The sequence below is a fragment of the Micropterus salmoides genome, unplaced genomic scaffold (genome assembly GCF_014851395.1).
Source record: "Micropterus salmoides isolate LMB-PRFRI ecotype aquatic unplaced genomic scaffold, ASM1485139v1 Ms_hic_scaffold_1, whole genome shotgun sequence".
NCBI lineage: Eukaryota > Metazoa > Chordata > Actinopteri > Centrarchiformes > Centrarchidae > Micropterus > Micropterus salmoides.
Window position 1 is genome coordinate 59,174,781 of NW_024040040.1, and position 9,040 is coordinate 59,183,820.

General features: G+C 37.5%; 1 pseudogene; it reads right to left on the reverse strand.

Moving 5' to 3' along the window:
• Positions 1-369: 369 nt before the first annotated feature.
• LOC119914444 overlaps positions 370-9,040 on the reverse strand; it is a 101,133-nt pseudogene continuing 92,462 nt past the window's right edge.

Below are 9,040 nucleotides of genomic sequence, written 5' to 3' on the forward strand. Positions count from 1 at the left end.
AATGTTTTATAAAATGTATTGACATTGCCAATAAAATACATTTTTAACAAGTATACAGTTTGGTTACTTTTGAAACATATGATAAAACTTAAATAAATAAATAATAAATTAAATTAAAATGTAATTTATAATTTTTTGCAAAGATAAAGGACAAAATATAAAAACAAGAATAACACCAAAAACGTAATTTGTATTGTTGTGTTACTTTCAACCCACCTGTGTTTTACTTTTGACCCAACACTCCCCCACTTTTTTCTTCTTTAGGTGGCAGTAATCATCCGTCATAATGGTCACTGCAGACCCGATGATCTTTAAGGCGCAGTGTTTGACAGGAGTGTTAGCATTCATTTGTAGCGCAACTAGCCATATCCCACAAAGGTAGTCTATGAAAGCTGCCCTTTGTGTTGCACAACATTTCGTTAGCACAATTAGGAAATGTGCAAACATGTATCAAATACACTAAGCAAAGCTTCCTGTAACATTACTCCAACACAACCTACTCGACTTTTGTGCTTTTTTGTCCCTCTCCTCTCTTTTCCACCTAAATCGCTTTCTGCAGGTGTTTCTGCATCTGGGGCTGTGAGCTCTGGATCTGTAGTTGCAAGCCACCTGCTGCCTCCCTGTTTCTGCTCGACACCCACTGCTACAATTATTATTATTAGTCCAATCATTGTTGCATCATTACCATAACTACATTTTTTATTGATTATACATTTATTGCGTTCAGGAAAATTAAGCCCATAGACTACATTTGTTTTAGCAAGATTTTGTCCTTTTTGTTTCCAAACAAAAACATATATACCATCAGAATCATTTCACTGCCACATCTAAATTCCACACGTAGGGGATTTGTCATTCATTGATTTTATCCAACATAGTGAAAATAAGAGCTTTACTTCTTAGGACAAAAAAGGACAAAAGATAATTATTTTTTCTTTGAATATACAAAAAGTAAAATGTCACTCACCTGTTCCTGAGGAAAAGAAACTTTTATTGATGTTCCTGGAAACAATTAATTTCAAGTACTTAATGGTGCTGGCTTTGCCTGTCTATATGCTGTCTTTTCTTCACATAGCAATATACAGTATTTCAAGAAAAGGGCATAGCATTCATGGTGTAGCAGCTGGCTACCAAGCTTACCTGGTGCTAGAAATGCGCAAGCAGTTAGCTAGCATTCCAGCATATAGAGACCAAATGATATAATCTATATGTCGGAATGTCCTAATGAGGCCATAGCATTTAATATTTATTGACTGAACAGACTAAGCTCTGAAACACTTTATGGTAAGAGGTATGGATTAGCATGAATCTGTGCATTAAAAACATGACACAACACATGTATGTAAAACATTATCAGTTTTCACTTGTGAACAGAATCTAATGCATGCATTAATCTAAGAACATAGATTAATTGGTGTTAGAGCCAGAGAAATTCCATCACATCGATAACTAAGATGGTAAGTATTTTATCATATTTTGTTTATGGTAATCTGAAGTTTAATGTTCTGAAAAAATGTAAACAGACTATGGGCCCTTTCAGATACAATACAGCATTTACTGCTGTAAAGTAGCATTTACAGCAACTATGTGGCTAAGTCAGAGGTTTGGAATTGTTATTTGTTATTTAAAAAAAGCTACCTGGCTAATTTTATGTGACTGGTTACAAATAAAATATTGTAATATTGTATTTCATATGGCAGCATATTGCTACCACAACTGCACACAAATTATATTGTATTATTCTTTCCACATTATATTTGTCATATTCATTTTTCTTATTATTACAACAAACCAATTGTTTCAGTTTTAACCAGAAAAGTTTTTGTTATAACAACATACTACATTACTTAATCTTGCTACATCATTAAAACCTCATATTCTCATTCCAAATAATAAGAAAATGTCATTATAACATGAGCAATATCTGATTATAACAGTATCTTGTTGCAAAGGATCTTGTAGACACTAAACACTTTTGATTTCATGGTGACATCAATAATATTTCAAACTGTTAAATATATATAATAAAAAAATAACACTCCAATAAACTGTTGCTCTGAATTATTCACAATATATTTATTCATGTATTCTATGTATATTCTTATATTTATTTTTCCAATGTCGTATTTATTTAGTATTGGTCATTTTGCAATTCTATACCTTTGCATAAAGTGTTACCAGTAATCTTACCCCCAGTAAAAAGCATGTCTTTCTAATGGACAGCGTTGTGGTAGAGGTGTGGCCACATCAAGGTTAAATTTACATTAAGCACAATGTCCTGTATCAGACAGAGACACACATGCAGTTAAAGTGGACTCAAGCCAACAGCCCAAGGTTGTGGTGATTTACAGTTACTCCCAGGGATCACAGCAGCCTCTGCAGCTCTGTAAACATGCCCCTGAAATGTTAGAAATCTTGATTTTACCAATATACAGGTACATCTCAGAAAATTAGAATGAGTGGAAAAGTTTGTTTTAAGTCAAATAATTCATATATTCTAGATTCATTACACATGAAGTGAAATATTTCAGGCTTTTTTTGTAAAGAACAATATTAAAGAATCTATAGAAGAGCCTTTAATCTCTCAGTCTGGTTCAGTACACACAACCAAGGTCTGGCTGTTCGCAGAGTGCTGTATCAAAGCATATTCATTCAAAGTTTGACTGGAGACAAGGTCAGAAGTGTCTTACCTGGGCTAAGGAGAAAAAGAATAGGACCATTGCTCAGTGGACGTAAGTCCAAAGTTTTGCATTTCATTTGGAGTCTCTAGGTAGAGTGGAGAGGCACAGATTGCTTGAAGTCCAGAGTGAAGTTTTAACTGATGATCTGGGGTTCCACGTCATCTGCTGGGGTTGGTCCACTGTGTTTTAGACGCAGCCGTCTACCTGGAGAATTTAGACCACTTCATGCTTTCACCTTTATGGAAGTGCTGATTTCCTTTTCCAACAGGACTTGGCACTTGCCCACAGTGCCAAAACTACTAACTATGAAAGCAACCTGGGCTTCCATAACACCTCAGCAGTGCCACGGGCTGATTGTGCCCATGCCACACTGCACTGATGAAGTAATTCATGCAAAAAGAGTCCCGACCAAGTACTGAGCCCATACATAAAATTTTCAGATCTTTTCAACTTTTCAGAAGGTCAACATTTGTGTATTATAAATTATTTATTCTACTATTCTAATATTTTGAGATATGGATTTTTGATTTCCATGAGCTATAAGACACAATCATCCAGATAAAACCAAAAAAAGACATGAAATATTTCACTAATGTGCAATGATTCTAGAATATATGAAAGTCTAACTTTTTGACTTAAATTCCATGATTTTGTCAAGTTTTCTGAGATGCACCTGATCAGTATATGAATTTGCTATGTCATTTGACTATTTAATGTAGTTTCAATATCAGTATGTTGCCAAAATACAACATACAAACTATTAATCTCCTCTTCTCCCTCTCACAGATAGACTGACCAGTAGACGACATTGAAGAAAAGGAAGGAAAAGGGAAAGAGGGCTCTTGCATAGAGGTCAATGCGTTTGGCAGCAGCAGGTATGACCGGTTTGGGTGGTGGGGGTTTCTTGTTGGTTTTGTTCTGGGACTTAAGGGCCCCTGTGACTTCAACTGGTTTACCATAACAGTCAAAGTTGGAAAGTTCAAAGTCTCGAGGTAAAGATCCCACGATGCTGAAGTCATTGGAGCGAAGGTCTGACTTGGATGTGCAAACTTTCTTACAGCGAGTTTCTACTACCTGGTAAGAGAGAGAGAGACTGACTAATTAAAGTCATTTGATATTGTCACTCATGGAGTTTTGCTGTACAAAGAAATAGTTGTCAAATGGGTCTGTGTTGCCTTATTGCTTTATAGTCCTAAATCCATAATTTACGGGTCTCCAGGAGAGCATGCTGGGGCCTTAATTCATTTTATTATACATCAATTATTGTAAATCTGCCTGCTTATATGATGTCTTTGTGTACGTTGATGATGCTGCATGCCTAATGACACATAAAGATAAAGAGGGGCCTCGTGTATAAAAGACTGCACAGCTTTCATACTGAAAGATGGCATACTCACAGAATTTGTATGTAAGTATGTACGCACAAAAATATCCACATGTATAAAACCAGGCATCGCCAAGTCCCGCACATCTTTCCTTTATATATCCCAATCAAGGTGAAAATTTAGCACACATGCACAAGCCACACGCTCCTCCCATAAATTACTATGCAAATGACCGCAAATTCGCCAGTGTCACCTCCTGAAGTCCAAATAACAACGGCCGATCTTGCTGCAAAACTCGTGAAAAAGAGAAACTACGCTGAGTGCCAGATCGAGTTGCTCACAAAGTTGAGGCGAGAAGAAATCTTTTATTTGATCATTTGAACTCCTGGATCAGCAAAAAACGCACAACGACGGAGTGTCACAATGGAAGTCAGTGCAGCTGGCTGAGAGACTCATAATGGCTGAAATAAAGAAAACATGGTCTGACAAAGTGGATGTCAAAAAACGAGGGGGGGAATGAGTTTTTTCTGAAGTGCTTGTGAGATGGAAATTATAAAGCACATATTGTTTGATGCAGCTCGTTCACAGTTATATTATTCTAAATAAAGGCTTTAACCTGTTGGCTCCCGCTCGTAACAGCTGCTGCCACAAACAGTGGTTATAGCCTACTTGGGAAAGGCAAGCTGGAGTCCTGCCACCTGACATTATCATGGCTTCATGCTGGCAGTTTCACAACTGCCCATGAGTGTCTGTGTCATACACTCCGGCCCTCTCCTCTGCGCACTTTGGGGACTGATGAAATATTTAGAGGACACTGATTTAAGATTTAAGTTGGTGCAATTTGGCACAATTGGAAGGTGCAGTATAGAATAGTTATGGCTAACTAGCGCAAGCACAAATAACACTGCTGTCTTAAATGTTTAAATGATAAAGTGATAACATGTGATATGAAGTGAAATTAAATATGTGAGAGGCGGGGCTTGGATCAAGATGGCGACATAATTTGATTGCACCACACAACCTTGCAGAATTTAATATAAATCCCTGAGTTATATTTACTAGTTCAACAGCAACCATGTAAAAAACTGCATTGAACGAGGAGAGTGATTTTTTTTAAGCGAGCAAGAAGTTCTCAAAAGAAGAAAAGTGAGCCAACAACCGAGAATGAGGAACAGACTAGCATGGCCTAAACTGGCATAGCCGCTGTGCTACCAGAGCTAAACACACTTAATGCGGACTTCAGTGTATTTGGTTCCAAACTGGACGGAATAGACGGATAAGATGGCTAGGTACGGATAAATACATCATGCTGGAAAGGGCTCGCAGCACACTGGGCCCGGCAAAAACCGAACCAAGACAGAGCAGTCCTCATACGCTTTCTGAAATTTGCATTCCACTACTCCAAAGTACGTGACATCAAACAACGGAAACAAACTCTCCTTTGCACTAATGTCAAGATTCATCTCTTCTCGTCGCCGGAAGATGCAGAGAAATTCCATCGTGGACTTTGAAGAGACGACATGGGTTTGTTTACAAATGGAGAATCAACTGATGCCTTTTGACAGGGTACTGCACTAAATAATGTTGAAGAAGTTTGTACTCTCATATCCATGAACCGGTTACCTTACTCTATACAGTAGACATAAGGACATACATTACATAAGGAGCCTGGGAAACCTATTGTTTATTTGATTATGGTTACCCGACCTGATTCTAACTTTTAACAAGATGTCATTCAACTATTATAATTTATAGATATGGTGCACAGGGGTACTATAGTTTAATTTAACCCAGTTATTTCCAAGACTCAACTTTAAACTTTATGGACTCTGCTCTTTTTGTTTGACATGTTTAGTTGCAATAACCATTCACTTTGGGGTATTGTTGTATGCTCTTTTTGACTGCATGGTTTGTGGACATCATTTGTGGTTTGCCTGGGATAGATTTACCAGTGAAGCTGAAGTGTTACAGTTTTTAGAGGAGGGAGGGGGGAGCGGGATTAGAAGGGTTCGCATTGTTGTGGGAAGATGTTGTTCAAGTCTCCCCAGGTATGTGTATATTTATGTTTGTCTGTTGTTTTTTTAAAATTTGGTTTTGATTTTTTGCAGCAGCCTTTTATTCTCTTTTCTTTTGTATAGATAAGTATGTATCATAACTATAATTCCTCTTACCCAAGGTTAGCGAATGCTGGTTTAATGGTATCATGTTAAGTGACCATGCTGCTGTATCACTCAAAATCCAAATTGACAAAATTGCCCATAGCCCACCTAATTGGAGGTTCCAGGCGAGATGGCTGCAAGACCAAGCTTTTGTTGACACTATTGACTGGCTAGAAAAGGGTTCAAAAGGCTGGAAAACTCTTATCCTGGAGAATCAAAAAACAACAAACTGACCGAGCAATAAATAGTAATAATTTTATGAATCCTTATATAGATCAGAATGCAACCGCGGCTCAGATGCGCAAGAAACATTTCTTGATCAGCTTCAGTTTCAGTCATTATCTGACGACATTAATTAATTAATTAATTAATTAATTTTATAAAACATTTAAAACTAAATTAGTAGAGCCACTTCTGAATATGTTTAAAGAATGCAATGATCGGACGTATTAATATAATAAAAATGGATATACAACCAAAATTCCTGTACCTTTTTCAATCAATCCCACACCCGCTTCCTAAATGTTTTTTTGATAAAATTAACAACATTCTTGCTAAATTCATTTGGCATTTGGCAATTCAATAAAAAAGCTAGGCTGGAATTGAAGTTGCTTTACTTGCTGTATGAGAGAGGTGGCCTTCGTCTTCCAAATCTGCGGTGGTATTACTGGTCAGCTCAGTTACACTCTGCCTCGTTTTTGTCGAGGGTTTGGGTTGGTTGGGTGGTTTTTCAGTTGTTTCCTATGTTTTTATGTAGTTCTGGGTTTCACTTGTGTTCTGGTTTTGTATTCTTGTGTTTAGTCTTTCATGTGTGGGGTTTTTTAGCCTAGTTTATTCTTTTGTTCATTTGCATGTTTAATTGACTTAGTTTCTGTCTTGTCCCTTATCTTAGTTTTAGTCCTGCATTTTAGTTCTGTTTTATTCTTCCTGGTCCCTTGTCATTTGATCTGGTTTTTGTCCACTTGTCAGTGTGTCTTGTCCATGTCATCTGGTTCCATATTTTGTGAGTGGTTGTCTTAGTCCTTAGTCCTATGTCTCCATTTTTGTGTTGTCCTGTTTCCAGTTCCCTGCCCTGGTTTTGTTCGGCATGCAGTTGTTTTCCGTTTTACTTTGGTAACTCTGTCCTTGTGTGTTCTCATATGCTTTACTTCCTGTTTTAGTTTGTAGTTTCTGCTCCTAGTGTGTGTTGTCATTTTTTACTTCCTCTGCTTGTCTCTGATTTTTTAAGTAGGTTCACCTGTGTCTAATTAGTTTCTCCCTTCATTGTTGTCGTTTTCATGTGTTGTAGGCTAATGATTTCCATGTGAGAGTTCTCCAGTGTTACTCGTGCCTCCTGTGTTTTTTTTTTTTGTGGATTACTTTGGATTTACTTTCAGTTGGATTATTCACCGGTTGGATTTTGGACTGCTTACCACCTCACCTGTAAGTTTCACCGTGTGCTGCAATAAACCTCACTCATTCACCAGTACCTGCTCAGTGTCTTAATTTTGGGTCCAAACCTCTGTTCCCAGCATTCAGCCAGATGGCTGACCTGACAGTTTTATTTTAGCTCAGACATTCTTCCACCTTGGGTAAATACTGAGCAAGCAACTATATCAGAACTACCCCTCAAGCTATGTCTATATTCTCCAAAAAAACATTTTAACTATGTAGCCAAGGTAGAACCAAGGTAGAAGAACAAAAATCAAGGACAACTGAACAAATAAGCAAATTCTGAACAAGTCAGCAAAATCAGACGGGCAAAACGCTCTTAATCTGAAATGCTCCATCTGGATAAGTAACGTTAGCCTGCAGAGAACGGAACGGGTTTACGGAGAGCTTTTATCCGTTGTTGAAGCACACAAAATGACAAATTAACATCGTGTAAGTTAAACGCTCCACTAGACAAAACCGTGACGCAACCGCTGCCTGTGTCGATTCAGCTGGCGCCATTATTCCAAAATTTCATCTAGTGTCGTTTGTTGTAAAATGTACATGCCTGATTGGTGAGCAGGACCGTAACATGAGGCACATGCAGCTTGTGATTGGCGGGCAGATGTGTCACACAAGGATGACAATGGAATGAATTTGTAACTGCGTGACTATTTAAAAACGGTTCAGATGCGCTGTTTAATTAACCTACATTTTAATCGCCGTCTTCACGATTAACTAATCGTGTTCTTTTAAATTTCAATTTGAAAACAATTAATTGTTCAGCCCTAATTACAAATAATGTAAGTGACAGCATTGAAATATAATCTTGCATGCTAGTCCATTAGACTGATTTGTGTTTACCTGCAGCGTGTTGACATGTATAGGTGTTCCACCAGTCCCATTCACTGTGTTATTGTTTTATTTGAAGGCTTCTTTCCTTCTTTCTCTTGCAAAGCTTTCTCCTTTGTGGCCATTTTGGCTTTCTCCTCCTCAATCCGTTTGGGACTGTTCAGCATCACCTATAGAGGAAAAAGAGAGAAACAGACAAAGAGGGAGGGAAAAACAGGGGGATAAAGAGTATGAAATAAAGAGGGGAAAGAGAGACAAAGGATTTTGTGGATTTCATGGACACAATTTCCTACAGGTAAATGTACAGTACAAATACAGTTGATAGGGCAGTTAACAACATAGTTACCAGAGGTGGGTAGAGTAGCTCAAAACTGTACTCCAGAAAAAGTACTGTTACTTTGCAAAAACAAGTACTCAAGTAGAGGTAAAAGTGGTCATCAAATTAACTACTTGAGTAAAAGTACAAAAGTATTACTAAAAAAATTACTTAAGGAGCTAGTCTTTATTTGATGTGGATGTGACTAGAATTCTTTCAGATGGTCTTCCTTAGGTAAAGAAGTGAACATACACTTGTATTTATTTGTGATGAAATGATAAGTTATAATCTCCTGCT